The 20,195-nt window shown below is 38.4% G+C and overlaps 1 protein-coding gene across 1 annotated transcript in view; it reads left to right on the forward strand.

The window, feature by feature from the left end:
• Positions 1-20,195, forward strand: part of lamc1 (laminin, gamma 1) — a 77,405-nt gene that overhangs the window by 1,589 nt on the left and 55,621 nt on the right. The gene's annotated exons all lie outside the window — the stretch shown is intronic.

The following is a 20,195-nucleotide window of genomic DNA, read 5'->3' on the forward strand; positions in this document are numbered from 1 at the left end:
GTCTGCAGTCAGTGTGTCAATAAGACATGTGAATTGGCTTAATAGGACAGGAAGTGATTTCAATGTTAATGTCCCATCACACACTTGACTAATTCAAACCCATTTGTTAACACATGGTCTCTAACACGTCTGTTCACAATGGTCTCTTCTTCTTGCAGTTGCTTTGTTGGTGTGGTCATTTTACATTTGAATAGCCTTTTGAACAGGTGACGAAAGTATTTTGGCTTCACATGATATGAATTTGGAGGTCAGAGATTATTTAGAGTCGAAATGTTGTGTTTTTGATCTGACTTGTTCGCCCATAAGTTAATGAATGGATGTCAATGGAGAGAAAAGTCTGTGTGACTTAATCCAGTTACCTGGAAAAGTAAAAAGCAATTCAATTTGAGATATAATTCATGTCTAGGAAAGAAATGGTTTAGAAGTTATTTATCTTTATTCCTAAGCATTTGCTTTAGTAGTAGTGAATAATCATTTTAAATGTCACCCTCGTCTTCCATTGTTCAGATTAACTGCTAAATGCTGTCATGCCCAGGTTGCTGCTTAAACAAAATCCCTTCTGTGATGCCGAAATGACCCGCATTACCTTTAAGGATTGGTTAGTGTATGTAGTCTTATGAGAATGTTTGTCCAGTGATTTTGTGAGTGCACCGGCCTTCTGTGTGGGGGATGAACATAGTAGGTCAGTAGGTCTGTAATTACTTGGCCTTGATGGTCACTAATGATGGGCTGAAGCGGACACACATACTTCATACAGACTCTTTTGTACCAAAATGTACAATTGTTTTATTATTTACACTTTTCATTATTAATGTGATCTGCAGTTCCCCACTTTGTGTAAAGTAACTCTGTAGGTGGGAACCCACAAGAAGGCTGAGTCCCAGCCATAAGCTTTTATTTTCTTCTTTCCTTTGATGGCTTTTATGTTTATTCTTCCTTCGTTGGGACGGTCGAAGCGGAAACAGGCATGTCTCAACTCGACACTGCTTGGAGTCCCATGACGGTGTGCAGATTTGGCTTGGCGTAGCTGATTCTTGGGGTATGAGGAGATACGAGCGGGGGAAATTAGGCATTGAGGGTTTCAAAACGGATCAAATGTGAATCTGCACGAACTTTATTAACCAATTCGGAGATGAAACCGAAAAATGTGACTCATCATCACCTAGACGCTAACTCATGAATTTTTCGGTACATATGCATTTGATTCTGAACTTGTACAGACAAATAAATTCAGTGTGGTTGAAGACAGGTCAGCATAATTGAAGATTATTTATACTGCATGTTTTAAATTACTCGACGTAACCGACAGACTGAGCCCAGAGGGGTTGCAAACATATTTTAAGCTATATTGTGTCATACACCTTACTCTGATTTGAGTGCCAGATATGTGTCGAAATACATTTCTGTAGAGTAGTTTTTGCTGAATTGTCCTATATGTTAAAGGCTATTTATCTCGCAGGACGCTGATTAGTTCAATATCTGGCCTAGTCATTCTTTAGCAATGCTTTATTTTTTAGTTTTAGCTGTGTGAAAACGTCGTCTTAAGATTTCTATTGCAGTGGCCAATAGCATGAGGAACACAGAGGTCTGTACAGCAACATGGCTCATACGTAGCCAGGGCCTTTCAGCGGCCATCATTGTATATCTCTGATCTTTAAAAATTGTTGAATGGGAGAAATTTAGATAAAATTGCAATTTCAAAATGCTCTGGAGAATTTGTGGAGGTCAAGAATTTCCTTTTCATCTGATAAACTGTAACAGTTGGTGATTCATTAACTTGAGCTTGTGAATGGCTCTTATCGTGGCCTGTTTCCTCCCTTGGTGATAGAAAGCAGAATCCTGAGCACTTGTCCACAGCAGTATATTCAGCATTGTATTGTTTAGGGGTGGGCGATAAACCGGTAGACAAAATTAACCGGTAGAAATTTGTCAACCGGTAGAGATTTTGGACTATCGTTTCTATCGAGGTTACGTGCCCACGTCACGCTCCTGTGCGTGTGGTCGCGAAAACGTAACGTTTGTACACGTATTTAAGCACTGCAGTTTTAAAACAAGTTATTTTAAGCCATTGAAACACAGACAACAGATCTGTATGCGTGCGTTCTTTCTGTGTGTCAGGAGCGGACAAGTCGCGCAACCGCTGCTCTTTCTGTCTGTGAGGAGCGCGCAAGTCGCGCGACCTCTGCTTATTAAGCTCGTGAGCATTTTTCCCGCTTTATTGGCCTTAAATACACATATGCGTCAAAATTCCCGTCTTTGCAAGCATCATCATAAACACGACCAGTAAGGTCTTAAGAGAAAGTAAACAGCTAAAAGAGAAAGCGCATGTGTAACAGTGTATTGGATCCGGACTTTGGTCTTAAAGGGGAAGTTACCTAATTTTGCTCCTGTCTGTCACTCGTGTTAATCAAACAGCATTGAGAAAAAAATCTCTCACTGCTCCTGATTAAATCACTTTTCTACCTTAAATAAAAATATATATAGGCCTATACATACATGCATAATTATTTATTATCATTCTTATTGACTGTGTATCTTCAGAGAGCTTGAGTTTTGTTTGTTTTTATCTTCTTTCTATGCTTGTATATGTTTTTTGTGAGAATTATGAACATTTCTATGGTATTAAAGATTTAAACCTTATTAAAACATAAAAAACTCTACCGTGATACATATCGTTATCATGATATAAAATTAATCCTATCGTGATAGAAGATTTTGGTCATATCGCCCACCCCTAGTATTGTTTTAATGCTTTAGTATGTCCTTCTATGTCAATCTTTGCATAATCTAATCATGCACTAATAAATGTTTTCATGCCGAGAGGCTACTACTGTCTTTTATTTGTGATGGAGCTCAGTTTCACATGTTGCCCTCATGTCTGCTAAACACGAGCTGTCCTTGTTTTCACTTCTGTTCAAGCATCTGTCTGTAATTTCTTAAATCTGGAGAAATATAGCGCACATTGCTTTGGAGAGTACACAGCATTCTTGACTAATTTTCTTAGCGATGGCTTTCTTTAAAAATGTCAAATTTTTTATATATATATAAATGCTGTCTTATTTTCAACTAAGGGTGCTTTGATTAGGATTATTGGGGCCAATCACTGGAAGCAGTCGATACAGATACAGAATAGACTCCTTCACGGTTCACGTCACAGGTGGTTCCCACTGCGCATGTCGGGGTCAGAAAAGTCAATACGGCAGATTGAGTTGTGTATTTTTCGGTATTGTTTGGTGGCACAAAATAAAACGTAGGGCTTTTCTAAGCGGATTTAAAAGAGGAACTATATTGTATGGCGGAATAGCACTTTTGGGAGTACTTCGACTCGGCGCAGTAACACCCTCCCTCTCCCATTATGAGAAGGGAGAAGGGGAGCGGATTTTTCAGGCGAGTTGAAGTACTCCCAAAAGTGCTGTTCCGCCATACAATATAGTTCCTTTTTTAAATACACCTAGAAAAGCGCTACGTTTTATTTTGTACCACCAAACTTGCTCGTATAACTACTCGTCTTAAATAGGAAAAACGTTGATGTGTTTGGTCACTTCTAACTTTATCTCTAAATGGTACCATTGAATGAATGGGGCTAAGCTAAATGCTATCGAAGTGTCGCAGCGCGCCCCAGCGCTTACGTGCACGCACTAAGATGATAGAGGTATGTATCAACTCTTCTTAGTTAAGGTAATAACATAGTTTAATATTGAAATGAGTAGACTATTACTTTAATATAAGCTATGCATTTCTGTTTAAATGCAAAATGCTGGGTCAAATATAAACATTTGTTGGTTGATTTAACTCAAGAGTTCACTTTGTCCCTTTTTGACCCAATGTTGGGCTGAAAATAACTCAGCATTTTTTTAAGAGTATGTTAATGAGGCCAAATGATGACCCTGGTTTTCTTGGCAAGAGCCAAACTTTCGGATGAAGAGCTCTCATTGCATTCTTTGCTTTCTTGCTCTTAACTCCCCACTCAGTCTTATTTACTTCCTCTCTTTGTCACTTTACTGTCTCATCCTCTCCCTCTCTCTCTCTTTCCATCACTCTCTCTATTGCTCATATAAGAGGAGACGATGAGTGCGTTAGCAGTGTGGGAAAGGGAATGTTTCCTGGGCTCTGGGGTCCTCGTCTCTCATCCCTCAAAGGTCTTTTCCCAAACTCCATCAAAGAACTTGTCATTTCTAAAGAGGGACCAGATGGTCCAAATTATACCAATCTAAGTTTAGGGGGCTGGAAGGAAAGCGGGCTATCTGGTTCGAACCTATTGTTAATCTCTGGAAGGTATGATCTCAGTGTGGGAAACCTGTGCGTTTAAAAACCTTTGTAGTCGTGCTGTTCGTGTAACGGCATGATTTTGTTGTACTCTGGCTTTCATCGGTCTATTGCTGTTTGTTCCGTATTGGCAGTTTATAGTGAATTGTTTGAAATTTCATCACCAGAGCCAATTCATGCTGATAAAATCTTGTTGTTTCCACAAATTTGCAATGCTGTTCTGAGAAATTGGTGATTTGGGTTATTTTGTGGCACTAATTGTACAGCCAGAGGCATGATCCGAGACCACCCAGGGTGGACAAAGTGCAAAATCGTCCTCATTTCCTGGTGTTAAAGCCATTGTGAGCCACCAGTCTTTACCAGATTGTCCAAACATGCAATGAGAAATCTCACACTGGGCCTGTGTGGCATATCACAGGGGCCGTCAGACGGGGAGGTACGGCTGTGAAATAAAGTGGAATGGACCCTATGGTGCCACTGTTTGCTGCTCTTGCCATCAATGATTAGTACTGTGACAAATGACGGGACCCCATTAAAGCTAAGCTGGAGGGATTTAACGCTAGTTTGGCATAAATAAGCCGGTCTGTGTAACAGGTGATGTTTCAACATACCACTGTAGTGTTTTTCTTACTCTGTTTAGGTGCTTGGCATCTGGGAATTACTTTAATGTACTGTAAAACATTTGCTGTAGTTATGAAGCTGTTTGCCAGTAACTTACTGTAGATTTAAATGTATGTTATCCAATGGCACAAGTTTGTTTAAGGTTAAATGAACATTAAACATTAACAAGTCATTGTCTTTACAGAATACAACAGCCTCATACAAAGCACACCTGAAATTCTCCTCATCAACCTTTTCCTGTTTTGGCTCCTAGAATGATTTACATGAGGGTGTTATTTTAGTTTTATTACGTAAAGATGCAGACTTTTAATGTTTATTTAACGGTTAACAAACAGTTGCCTGTAAATAACATACATTTAAACCTACAGTAAGTCACCGGCAAACAGCTGCCAGTAATGCGGTCACTTCTACAGAAAGTTTTAACCGTGTACTTATTTGGCTTGAGTTTTATTGAATATATTTGAGGATAAAGTCCTTGAATTGTGAATGGTGTAAATTGCAGATACCCACTTATTATGACTTCACATGGTTTTAAATCTTTGCTGGTGCTGAAAGGTAAAGATGATTCCTGAAAAGTGCATGGTATGTAAGTTTACCTACCTACCTACCTCAGTGCAGAGATCATTTTCCGACATCCCTCCACCACCCCAACTCCCCACTCTAATCTGTTTTTATCCCACTTTGGGGATGGGGGAGTTCTTCAGGTTTGGGTCATACCCCGGATTTGGATCTTGGAGCCCTCCCCATGACAGTACACCAAAATATGCTTACTTTCGCAATCAGATTAGATTTAGGGGTGAACTTGTGAACTGTAAATAGGAAGTCTGTCATATAAAAGTAGAGCCCGACCGATATGCATTTTTTTGGGCCGATGCCGATACAGATATTACAGAGTAAAAAAAGACCGATAACGATATATCGGCCGATATTCATTATGTGCATATTATAGTACAGTACACATATACTACAGTATATTATACTACTACAGTACTGTACATAGAATACACTATATACATTAACAGAATATACTATATATGAATACTTTTTGCAATGATCACTCTATGATCACACCACAAATGTGGTGATCAAACACTTAAAATGACGTGACAAAGATATGTAATATAGGCAGGTGTGTTTTACAAGTTAACAATAAACTTTATTATCCAAAATGATTCTGATATAAGTGCAAAAAACAGTAAATTTGACTTATTATAAATAACTTTAAAACACAAACAAAACAAAATACATATAACTTAAACCATTGTCAGTTTTAACGAGAATAATGTTATATAGGGCTTATTTTAAAAAATGGAAACTTATAAAGTCATTGTTTATTAGCTTTAGAGTAAGTTATGGACTTCACAAATTAATTAAAAACTTACCGTTAAGACGACAATGCTTGAATTACTGACAACATACTGATGTAGGCTAATGTTTAATGTACTGCACAACTTTTTTATAACACGAACCCACAGTGTTCTGCCGGGACTTTAAACTTTTATAAAACTAAAGCGTCTGCTCTCCGCCTCTTTTATTTAAGAAAGGGTGTAAAGTTGCGCGAGCTTATTTAATCAATTGCTTTGAAATGAGCATGTAACAGCACAAGCAGCTGTACTCCCACAGACTGCACGTCAGTTTAAGCGCGTCCTTTCTCCGCCTCGCGTCATTTCTTCCGCTTGCGTTTGAAACAACTCGCAAGTGGACAAAAAAGACTGATTAAAACCACCAAATGTAAACAGGAATGTGTCTCTCTCGTCCACTTATAATCCAATCGACCAAAGCGCGCCTTAATACCAGGTGTAAAATGTTTTGAAGAAACCGCGTGACTGCCGCGGCCGCCATCTGAACTGAGAGACTGACTGAAGTGAAGGGGGTGGGGGATTGGCTGATGTCACTACAGTGAGTGACCTGAGTCGCCATTAGCAACCAATAGGGCGCACTCTGCTGGACAAACAAGTACTTACATCTTTCAAAAGCATTTAATGTGTTCTGTAAGGAACGTTCATATCGGCTTCATATCTGCGGCTAATACGCCGATACAGATATATCTGCGACATGCTCATATCGGCCGATAAAATCGGCAAAACGATAAATCGGTCGGGCTCTATATAAAAGGTGTAAAATGTTTGCATTTGATATGAGTTTAATGGAGGGCTGCATTGGAAAGGGCCTCACGATACTATACGTATCACGACTTTGCTTTATGCTTTGATGATTTTACCTTTTCTGGATTTTATTAGCTTGGTCTGTCAGAACCATGATGCCTTAAAGGCTTAATGCTCTCAGCTCCACCTGCAGTGCTCATCTTGCTTGGATTTGGCTCCGCTCAAATGTCTTTGATTGGGCATGTAAGCACTAAAGTACCAATAGGCCACCTTATTAAAGTCTTTGCAGATAACAACAGCATGCACCAGTGGCTGGTGGCTGTATATTTCCTTTTGTTTTTCTGCCAGAACTGTAATATCATGTAGTGTCATACATACCTTATTGTTTTTATCTGGGCTTAGAGTCTAGACCTGTAATAGAGATACGATTTGTGGTATAAATGTGACAGCTCGAACATGTGTTCAACTGGGTGAATGGGATTGTGGTGTGGTTTTTCTCAAACTTGGGTTTTATCTGAATCAGAAAAATACTCCCTTGAAAACTGGACGTGCACCAGATGGCCACTGGGTCGATGCCAGCATTGAAACCTGCTGCTGAGTTGGCAAAACAAAATAATATCTGCGCTCTAATGTGGCTTGATTTTCCATAGCTAGCTATAGGTCAACCAGTTCATCTAACCGTAAGCCTGACACACCTTGTGAATGTGCTATTATCAGGCACCTTTTGTGAGTCCTGTAAGAGGCTTTAAAGCAGTCTTGTAAATTCAGGTTTGGTTGACGTTATTTAACTTTAAAATCCCACGTTTGGATGATAAAACAGCTGTGTTGTTTACTGACATATCGTCTCTAAACGCTCTTTTAAAAACGTATCCGATGTCAGACCCTACGCTCTGTTATTTTCCTGCAAAGGGCTCTTCAAAAGCTTCAAAGCGCTGGATCCAGTTATTGAAGTGTGAAACCGATCTCTGCTTGCGGATTGTGAGTGGCCAAATACAGCTGTTTTCACACGTAAACAGAGCTTCACAAGGCAGATGGACAGAGATGTTGTTGTCCCAACACAAATGAGAAAACCTGAATGTCTTTGTTGGTTTCTCAAGCAGCCCGTGAGAGTTGCCGGCTGGCGGCAAGCGTTCACAGCTGGTTCATACTTTATGAAAATACCCTCCCTCAGGCATCAGTGGTAGCAAATCATTTTACAGTAAAACATGATTTAAAAGTAAAGCAAAGTATGAGGTTGAAAATGAGAGAGTGAAGACTTTGCTTCCTGATTTCAGAGACAAAGTGTCTGACCTTGTAAATACAGTAACTAATAATATTTAGGTCAATGGCTTATAACAGTCGCTCTACTGTTAGTGAGGATACAATCAAAGCAAAATGTTGTTACGGTAGTCAACTTATGTATTGTGACTAGGGATGTTCACATTGACCGTTAACCGAAGGTAAGAATAATGACCGATTAACATTATCAGTTAAAAGAAAAAATATTTGTTAACGCACGGTGCGTGTCTTCATGAGCCGACAGACATTTCGCCACTTTTCTATCTTTAATTTGTGAATGTCCTGTAAATGACACAAATTATTTCTGCCCTGACGGTCTGTTAAAGTAATCATTTGTATGAGAAATAATTTGTGTGCGTGTTTGGAAGCTAAACGGAGATGCGCGTGTCCGCAAGATGCCGCGATCCGTCTCCGTCTGGCGCACCTCCGGACAGACCTTCGCTGATGGCCTCTGACCCTGACCATAAACATCTCTCTTTTTGCACAAACGGAGAAAGACGACGCAAAAGCTAAACTTTTGAAAAGCATCCTGCTTTAGAAATGACCACTGTGTTAGATGAAAAAGAGACAATCTGCCCTTTTTGGATATTAATCCTCTGGACTGATCGCGTGCTTTTTAATAAGGTAATGTTGCGTGAATATCTGATAATGTATGAATTCTGGTTCTGTTGTTGATCTGTCGCTGCTGTTTGCACGTTCAAATGAAATGTTTTGTTTTTACTAGTTCACAAACAACCTTCAACTGTATTTTTACTCAATGACAACAATATTAAAATCAAGTTAAAGGTTAATGTTCGGTTCATAAGCTGCGGTTGTCGGTCGGGTAAATTAACTGATATGAACATCCCTAATTGTGACAAAATGTAGCTATTAGACCTGCAGGAAAAAAGGAAATTTAAAGATATTTGCAAACAAATTTTGAAATGCATTTGTTTCGTTTTCAGTTTTGTTTAACTCTTTCACCGCCAGCATTTTTCATGATTTTCACAAAAGTTTAATGCCTTCCATAAAATGCTCCTTTTTAAATATATAAACATAAAATATATAAAATAAAAGAACAGACCCTCTGCTTTCAAACAAAAAAATCTGTTTCATCCTACCTTCATGTGTTCTGTTTTTATCACCTCTCAAATATGTGTAGGTTTCATCAAAAACACAAAATTTTGAGCAAAAAGCTGAGATAATTCCATTTTTGTGAAGGACTTTTGATAGAGATCAGATGCAGAGCGATCTTTAAAACATACACGGACATACAGCTGTTTGCCCTAGGGCAATACTTCCGGTTTTTATAAGTTACGGAAGATAATAGCGGTATTGCAGATTGACGAGATATCTCGTCAATGGCGGGTAAAGAGTTAATAAGCGCATAATATCAACTGTTTTCCTTAACAAATCTTTTGTTTCACTTTAAACAACATTTATTGATCCACTGCACTGTAAAAGTGAAAATTGGATTAACTTTAAAAGTTACTTCATTTGGTAACACCTAAATATTAACTTTTCTTAACTTACATTTTTAGTGAAAAGTGAAAGTGACATTTTTTAGTTACCAATTAAAGTAACTTTAAAGGGCACCTATGTTCCGATTCAAGTGTGTATTAGTACATGTTAACGATATGCAAAAGGTACAAATCCCAAAAATAAACAATGAAGCGAGTTATCGTGTCCAACATAAATCTCTTTTCTTGGGCTACAACAAACACACAGATTGTATCTAACAGTTTACTTCCTGGGATTGGTGATGTAGTAAAGACCGACATTATCATAATTCCTCCCGCTTGGACTCACAGCCTGTAAATGAACTCCTGTTAGCATTGCATTGTGGGCGAATCTTTCAAACATGGTAAGGAGTGTCACATTTCCGGCTTACGTCATGGGTATTCAGGCCAATCACAATGTACAGATATCTAAGAATTTTTGTAATAAAATATCCAAAAAGCACTTGTATAGTGTGATGTCATTGTTGCCTTTTGATGTAATATTCGCAATATCCTAATTTTCCGCTTTTGATTTCCATTCGTTTTCGTTTTTATGTACTACTGGAGACAAAAACTCAAATATTTTGCATGTAATTTGTTTCAATAGGACAAAGGGTATCTCCATCAGTAATGTATCTAGTGGGAAGCCTAATGTTTTGCCAAGAACCAGAAACGGCTTTCATACGATATCAAAAAGTCGTAAAGTCAGTTAAAATTCAAGATGTTGGCTTACCTTCTGTTGTTAAATCTGTTTTGTATTAGGAAGTTCATGCAGCGTGCTCTTTGGGGAAATATCATGTTCTTGAGAGAACAACATGACTCTATGGTGACTGGGCAAATAGTTGTGTTAGTCCTAGTTTTGAGTTTCCTGTGTTATGGTCTTCTAAAGCGCCTGAAAGCAAATGCAGTCCTTTCTGTCAGATATAAAACAAGCTGTCCTCTGGCAATTTGTTTCACAAGAGATATTTTTTTTTATTTGACAAGCCATAACAAGAGGCATTATTTTACTCTTAAACTGTTTGGCTTGTTTCAGTGTCTGTATTGAACCATCTCCAACATTTATATTCAAGGGAATAAACCAAGATGTTTAATATATAAAAAATGTAAGCTATTTTTAAACCTGTGGCCATGTATTGTCTAAATAGCTTTGTTTAGATTTCATGACCCCAAAATCCAATACAGAAGTCTGAATTTAGTCGGCTTCTTCATGCGTTTACCATTTTAAGGTTGTTTGTTATGTCACCTTTGCATAAATCATTCATGACGATCATTTTTGGCTAGCTCTCATTCAACAAGAGTTTAATGCATCCAGAAATAGTTTATGACGCACATTGAGTCACAGTAAAGAGTCTGACAGGTGGAGTCTTGGTGTCTACCCTGTAAAAGGAAATGCCTCTATATATCTCACATCATATTCAACTAAATTTAGCTTTGTTTACTTTGTCCTAAATATTGGATGCCTTTTAGTAACCCTCTCTTGATTGGCTGGAAAGTAAATTGCGTTAAAGGGAAATTCCACTTTTTTGGAAAATATGCTCATTTTCCAGCTCCCCTAGAGTTAAACATTTGATTTTTACCGTTTTGGAATCCATTCAGCTGATGTCTGGGTCTGGCGCTAGCACTTTTAGCATAGCTTAGCACAATCCATTAAATCTGATTAGAACATTAGCATCGCGCTAAAAAACCCTGAAAGAGTTTCAATATTTTTCCCATTTTAAACTTGACTCTTCTGTGGTTACATCGTGTACTAAGACCGACGGAAAATTAAAAGTTGTGATTTTCTCGGCAGATTTGTCTACGAACTATACTCTCAAACTGGCGTAATAATCAATGACTTTGCTTCGGTAACATGGCTGCAGCAGGCGTAGTGATATTACGCAATGCGCGAAAATAGTCCCCTTGGTCACTTTCAATAGCAGGGGACTATTTTCAGGCACTGCGTAAGTGGTTTTGATTTATGTGAACACAGGAAAACTGAATGCATTATTTACTTAAAATTATTGATTTTTATTTTATTTGGTTAAATACTGTATGTGTACAATATTCATTATACCCAACTATTAAATTTACATGCATTTGGCAGAGGCTTTTATCCAAAGTGACTTACAGTGCATTTCAAGGTATACATTTCTTGGGGTTTGAACCCAAGACCTTTTTTTAATGCATATTACACTCACAAACGCCCGGGCGAGTTTGACCCCCAAAGCCTCGTTCGTTCGCCAGAGCGGCATCAATAGGAGAGGAGTCAATTGCGCGACCACTCGCCTCCATCTGCCTACGTAAAAACCTTCTGATATGTGCAGCTGGGTTACGTGAATGTCTGAGCTGCACACGCGGCAGATCAACAAAGCAATATGGTAGGCATGTGAGAGGGCTGTGTGTCATCAAGCACCAAACGACTCCGAATAAACAAACATAGACTTGACATCACGATAGGTTGTAGTGTTAAGAGAGCGCTTTATTTCCTGCTTTATTCAAAACAATCGCATCCTAATGACGAAAGCGTACCCGGGCACAGATCGATAAAAGTACAGTGCGAGTGTGTGCTTTTGGGGGAGTAGGGAGGGGAAACAATCGGGCTGGGTCACGGTTTGGTTTAGATAGTGTGAGTGTGCGCCTTAAGTTGACCAGAGGTCACTCTTGTTTTCCGACAGCAGTGATTGTAATCCGAGTCTCTGTAGTCACTTCCTTTTGTCTCTCCTGTCCAAACACGATCTCCTCCTGAGGAATAACAAAGCAAATACTACACTTTGTTGTGACATTCCTCCAGCTTTTGTGTTGGATAATTTGGCAGAATGCAGGTTTGCCTGTTTCTCCGTATGCCAGTATGGTGACCTGTCATGCTCACAAGGGCTGAGTAAGCATCTATCTAGAAGATATTGTATAGGTTATAGCCTATCAATCTTATCAAAGGGAGCATTCCTATGAGACTCTGTGGTCACGTCTGCTATAGACTATCTCTAGTTAATTTTGTTATCTTGGTTATGCATAGTTTACATCCTTGAACAGGATGGTCACTGCTTTCTGGCACATACTTGAAGATGAAAATGGATTTGGCTATTTACTTATAAAAATCAGTTTAATACATAATTCACAATGTAGATTTTGATCCAGCTGCTAAATCTCTATCCTTGCACTCTTTCTAGCTATTTCCTCATATAGTTTTATCAAATTTCTTCGGGAATTTCATGTAATTCATTGTTTACCAGATACATGTATCATCTTCTGTTTTCACACAAAATAAGATTTTCAAGCTGTTGTGTATTGCGCGCATAAGCGTTGGCGGTTTAATCTGAGAATCTTGAATGCCTGTTTAGTTTGTTTACCAGCTCTGAAAGTGACTACCTGGTGATCAGAAAACTGCATAGGTTTGTCTTCCCCAAATATGAAAGCGGCAAGGATTAAAGGGATCTCCACCAGAGAGTTTATTAAAGAAAATTAGGTATAGGCGCTTAAGGAATGTCTTCAATGGCCACTCTTGAATGAAGCACCGTCCCACCAGAGCCCCTGGTCGTGTGTGCGTGTGAGTGGATGTCAGGGTCCTATCTTTAGATCTGAGGCATGGGCCATCGCTCCCCCTGTATCTTCAGCCCAACCTCTTCAAGTTCTACTTCACAAAACCCTTTTGTCTTCTTTTCTTTATGTGGGGGAAGGGTTATCCAGTAACTGGATTAGTCTTTTTGTTTGGTTATTTCTACTCGTCTGTCCACACTCCCCCACCTCTCTGTTTCGTTTTTTTTCTGGTTTTCTCTCTTTCCCGGCTTTCTTTTTCAGAATATCTTTAATTAGAGCTCACGCTGGCATTCTGGCCCGTCTTAAGGAAGTCTTCATCTGGATGAGATGTTAAACACCAAATTTACACTCTGAGAGTTTAAACGCGGCCTGTATTTGTAGTCCATTCATCACTGTTTACTTTGAAGTTGAAACTTAACATTCCTGCTGTTGGGAGTAAATTGAAGGGCCTTGAAGGGGGGCAGGTGGAGATGGGCTCCGTTTCAGCACATTACGGCAGTGTTTCTTTAGCGTGAAGGGATGTCAGCAGGTTTTGTGTCCATCACTGTTGTCAATGAGGAAGGGGATGAACAGTTTTAGGTGGAAAGTGTTACTACGGGTCACAAAGTTTAATTTAAAGAAATGCGTCATGCAAAATGAACATTCGGTTTTAATGAAACAAACCCATATGACTTTATATACGTGTTGGTCATTTTCTCCATGAAGTTACATTGAAACTGATGTTATTTTTTTAAGCTTAAAAAAGACCAACAAATAGAATAAAAAGTTATTTTGGAAATCATAACATTTGAGTTTCTAATGGCATGTTAATGTGAGTTTAAATTGTATATGCATATTTATCAAATATAAAATTTCACAAATGACTCCGTTGACAATTTGTACAGTTAGTATAGCTCACATGCATCCTATAAAAATCTAATACACCCACTTGCTTAAAAAGCATTATAAAGATCTGATTACTAACTTATAGATAATTATTGTCACAGTTCATAGTGCTAAAGGCATAGGTATACTTTACGTTTTACACGGGGGGGGGGGGCATCGTACGTGTGTTTGATGCTAATTTCGTCTTTGTTTGACCTTGTGCCAGGGCTTTGAACCAGAATTTTTTCCCAATTGGTTCGTTCCGAACAGAGACAGTATTTTAACGTTTGCGGTTTTTGGTTCAACCCTAAAATTGACATTCCTGAAACGGTTAGAAAAAAATAGTTCCCGAACCGGTTAACAGGGCTCCAGACTGCCCCCAAATGGTGGCATTTTGCCCCTAAAATTTGAGAGTGTGCCACTGAATTTTATATCCAGTCGCACATGTGCAACCAGTAAATTTGACCTTTTTTGTGATGTGACACTGAATTTGAAACCACACATTGTAATTTCTGCATCTATCATCAAGTATTTATTAGTAATACAGTGGAAATTTGTAGAAATGTGAATATTTGGTTAGCATGTTAATTTACGGTGTGTGCCCCTAAATTTTCTGGTTGCGCCCCTAAAATTTTCAGTTGGGGGCCACTGTGCTCCTAGTGAATAAAGTTAGTCTGGAGCCCTGGTTAATAATGTTCCATGTCAGCTGCGGGACATACAAATTAGTAGGCTGATCGTTAGGACATTTAACTTAAATTATTAGCCTACATAATTTTCCTTAAGTCTCCATCTTGTCATTAAACATTAAAAAAGACTACATTATGTAAGCTCATAACTGTAATTTTGACGTGCCTACATTTGTTGAGTTCACTTAAACACACGCGCACACACAGACGGAGGACGAATTCCAAACATCGCTTCGAGAAGAAGATGCAGCATAAACAGTCGCTCCACATAAAGTGAAAATTACGTTGTTTTTCAGTGCTTTATTCACCAAATGTATTTTAATGGACTACAGTATGGGACACAGTAGCGCAAGTTGGACCGGACACATTCAACCGCATGTGCGTACAGAAAATTACTCACTTTAGCGTCTTTTAGCGGTTAAATTGTTTAAAATCACTTAAGTGTTATCATTGCAAGCCTTTGAAACATGTGCAAATGATCAACTTTTACCCTATTTAAAATTTGCGTATTAATCCGCGAATCGCATACGAGCCAAACCGTGGGTCATGATCTGTACGGATCACGGATCAACTGCGATCTGTTACAGCACTAATTAGTAAAAAACAAACATCTTGAGATACTTGGTAGACTACAATATTTACCTCTTATGATTGAGCATTAGAGACTTGGGCTTGAGTAGGCTACTTGCTGGTGGCAAGCTTCTCATTTTTCAGATGAGTCAACGGCGACCAGAAGTGAACTTCATTGAGTAATGCACAGAAATCTTGTCAAAGAACGAAAAAAATAACGGCATTAACCGGTTACCATTATTTTAAATAAACTTTTCTGTTCCGGAATATATATATTTTTTAAAGTTTCTGGTTTCGTTTCTGTTCCTTGCAAAACATCAAAAGTTTTTGGTTTCCGTTTTCGTTCCGTAAACCGGTTCAAAGCCTTGCCTTGTAGGTGCGCTCGCATACTCATAATGGTGCGTTCACACCAGACACTGAAGAGGCGGCAAGCGTGAATGATTAACATGTTAAATCAATGCAAAGAGCAAATCAGCATTCTCCGGCGCGTCAAGTACCCTCCCATGACGCGAATTTACATGTAAATGTCTCAAATGACTAGAATTTGACACGGAACTTTCACGTGCAAATGAAGCAAGTAAACTCAAAATGTTCAAGCGTCCAACCACGCACGAAATTGCGCGTTTTTGCCGCATCTGGTGTGAACGCACAGTAAAAAATTAAGTATACTTAATGGACATCTTTGGAATTTTTTTTATATGTGCATATGTTATATGTATGTTCTGTAAATATATTTTCAGGTATTTTTCTTTTTCTCTTATTTATTTACTGTAAAGCTGCTGAGCAACAATGCAAAACTTGCATTAAAAAAGGTGGATTGAAAAATCGTGTCCGAAACATGAACTTACTGCTCCTTTGAGTCTGCTTATTATTTTTATGTGAAGTACTCCTTTAAATCCACCTGGAAGTGAGACTCACTTTGTATCATCATGTCTTTGCAGGTGTTTCTGTGCAGCTCCATGAAATGAAATGGTGTATGTTATATTATTACTGTTCTGAAATTAAGAAAATGTGTCCAATTATGCATTACCTGCTCTTCCTTTAGCTACGTGTCCACTCAGGAATGTCACTGACCGTAATGTGACCCATGAGGTTTTGTTTTGTAGTTGCCTTTTAATCAGATAGATGAGAGTACATGTTGAAACACGCCATACTACAGAACATGGTGCCCTCAGGACAGCCTCGGCTCGTACCCATGCTCAAATACACTTTGTTTTACCGGCCCCACCTAACTCCCAATCACCCCTCTCTTACATGAAAGTACCATGGTTTTACCATCATAAAACACTGTCACAGTGCATCAGTATTGTTATTTCCCACTATTATAATACCTGATTACAAAGCAGTGTTGACATTGTTCAATTGCATTTGCAGAAAAGCACCCATTTTAAAAATTAAAGAGTTTTTAATGTGTTTCCAGAGGATATTAAAGATCAGTATATGCTCATTTAATTCATTTTAATATCGCTGACATGAGGAATCACTCATCATGTAGAAATTAAGTTCAGATAAAAGGACGCCCTTTCTCATAATTGCATGAATCGGTTCAAGGTAGATTTAAGAGCTTTGTACAACATGCTACCTTGACCTCATAAAAACTGCAAACTCCTTTAGGACTGAATATTTGTACAAAAAATATAGACGTGTGTTATGATGCTAGAGGTAAATGCCTAGCTATTTATATTACTTAAAAATAATATAAGTGTTTGTAGTGTCCACAGATTATCCGAAAATTTGGGAAACTGAACTTTTGTCAAATCAATGTTACTTTAGCTGAAAGTCTCATGATCTAAATTTGAGATTTGGGGCATCAAAGTTTGATTTCAATCTTTGACATGACCTTACTCGGACAAAGTTACAGATTATTCTAAATTATTATTAAAAAAAATCATTTGATGAAATTAAACTGTCTATCTGAATTGGTATTGGCTGTTACAATATTAGGCAACAATAATTTCTAGTATTTGTGTTTCATTGTTGATTTTTAATTTCTGAGATTTATTTTACTGTGAGAAACAATTTGGCCTTTGGTCCCTATCGGCTTGTATGAGATAAGCTAACTAAAGGGACTGTTAGCGTTAAGGATCTTGTAGCCGTCAGATGATAGCATCAGGGGTTAGTTATTAACAATCAAGGCTGACTAAAGCCTCTCCGTCTGTCAGACGTCTGGCCGTGTGATTAGTCAGAAAGCATGCTAGATATGCTGGTAAAACGAAAGCCATCCACCTGTACGGGGTAGTGGAAAAAGAACAATATATTACAGTGTTGGCTTTCTCCCAGATGTCGCCAAATAACATCTTAGCTCAGCTGTATATATTTTTGCTGCTGGCGATAAAGGAAGTCTCTTACGGAGAGATGTCATTTACAATTCAAGACGTTGCGAAGGTGAAAAGAATGTGACTGAGGGTGATTGTTAAATCTGGAAACAATCATGCATTGACACATACAGTAGATGCAGGCATGTTATTATCTGTTAGCCCTTTAGCCATTTTCTATCCCGAGAGTCTGGCTAGTTTTCCCCCTCATGCCTTCCTACAGCCCTGTTTTAGCCCGTCGCAGCTGTCTCACAGCCGTCTGCATTGTTAGTTTTCGAGGCCAGATTTAGCCACAGCAGATAGAACTAAGAAACCAATCTTTTTTAGTTTAGTAGGCTAGTATGTGTTTGGCACTAAACAGCGCACACACAAAGCCACGTTGTTTTTAACCCTATGGATGGATAAAATGGGGATAAATTCAATTTGGTTTATATTAACGTAGAAAATGTTGTTATTTGACCCAACTACTGTAGGTCTGGGCAGTATATCGAGTTTTGGTAAAATATTGGTATTTTTTTCCCAGTGGGATACAGGATGAGACAGTATCGTCCATATTGGTATATAACAGAAGCTTAGCCAAAAGTGTACTACGTACACTTTCCAACCAGCTCGCATGTTATGGAGGTAAACCCTGTCTTAGAATTTTATTTTTATTATATGCCTTTTCAGTACAGGTAATTGTGACGATTCACATCAGTCTTTGGGGCTGTTTACACTTGGTTTTAAGATGTGTTTTCATCGATTGGATCACAAGTGGACGAGAGAGACACATTACGTTTACACCTGGTATTTAAATCCGTCTCTTTTGTCCACTTTTGACCGCATCTGTCCTGAATACTGTGAGGGGGTGGTCTGTGAGACGGTGGGCGAGTCTCTCTGCTGTCATTCAAACGCGAGCGGGAGTAATTATGAGTTTATATGGACGCAAACTTATATTATGTCGGAGCCCGCTGCTTGTTTAGCAAGTAAACATGCTGCACAGTGTTTTGTACGTTTATTTGTTGGAGCTTTCTCTGAATTTTCAGCGCAATTGATGAAATAGGATCGCGCAACTTTCACGCTTTCAAAACGAAACTACGGAGAACTCCCGCAGTAGTTTTATCAATGAAAGGCTAAAAATAGCGCTGTTCACCGTATGTTCACGGCAGAAGTCAAAAAAAGACGTAAAATTAGTGTTTAATACCTCAGATTAGATAAATGGGCGGAGAGAAGGCGGTCGCGTGTGGCTGTTCAATAACATTCAACCACATTTGCGTTCCGCAGCTCCAAAGCGATCCGATCGAAAGTGGTTTTCGACTACCTATGAATGTGGTTGAAAGTGGTCGAAAGTGGACGCGTTCAAAACGTTTTGAACACCGTTTACTAGGGCTGGGCAAAAAAATCGATTTTTCGATTAATCGTTTTTTTATACGTGGTCGATTCAGAATCGATTCTCAAAGAGCAGAATCGATTTTTTTTCCTGCAAAAAAATTAACGTGAGATTAACGTTAATCAAATTACTAGTCTTCTTCACCCTCTTTTTTGCCTTGCGCGATGTTACCAAGGAGCCTGTCATTCTTTCATTCAGTGCTTAAAATGGCGGTTTTAGGTGCTTCATCGACGTTGATGCCACCTAAACATAAAAAGTAAGAGGTATGAAAGCATCCCGAGAACCGGAATCGAAAATTTAATCGAGAATCGGAATCGAATCGATTTGATAGCTTGTGAATCGAAATTGAATCGATCTGGAACATCTGAATCGATACCCAGCCCTACCGTTTACACCTGGCATTAACGTCGTCCACTTGTGATCCGATCGACGAAAACGCATGTTAATGCCAAGTGTAAACAGCCTCTTTGATTTGCATGAAAACTAAGCCTGTCACGATAACTACCTTTCATAAGTCTGTTAACTACCCCAGAAATAATGGTGATAGTCTATATTATTGTCTTTTTAAACCATTTTATGTCACTGATAAGATATGACAATAAAATTGCATAATGATGCAAGTACATCCTTTCTAAGAACACAACTTAAATTTTTAATAATATTAAGATGAAAATATGAAATATTAATATGAAATTGGCATTGAATAAAAAATAATATTCTAAATATAACACAAATTAATATACTAAAATATGCATTTAAATTTTAAACAGCTTATAGTCATTGTTCAGTATAAATCCCAGCTTTACAGGGTTAATTGCTTTAGACGATTGTTTACTCTGTGCATAATGGTGTAATCAGTCACGTTTATAATAACTACACCTCAGATCTAAACACCAGATTTTATGGTTATGTTTCAGATGACTTTATATTTGTATACCTCTTCAATGCCTCCATTTTTAAACCAAGTAGACGTGCCGGCTCGTTTGCGTTAATTTCCTCTCCTCACCACTCATTCATGTCGGGGATGGCTAACGATTAATCGTGATTAATCTATAGCAAAATAAAAGTTTAAGTTTGCATCATATATGTGTGTGAACTGTGAATAATAACTTTGTATAGATAAATGCACA

Source organism: Paramisgurnus dabryanus, chromosome 6 (assembly GCF_030506205.2).
Source record: "Paramisgurnus dabryanus chromosome 6, PD_genome_1.1, whole genome shotgun sequence".
Classification (NCBI taxonomy): Eukaryota; Metazoa; Chordata; class Actinopteri; order Cypriniformes; family Cobitidae; genus Paramisgurnus; species Paramisgurnus dabryanus.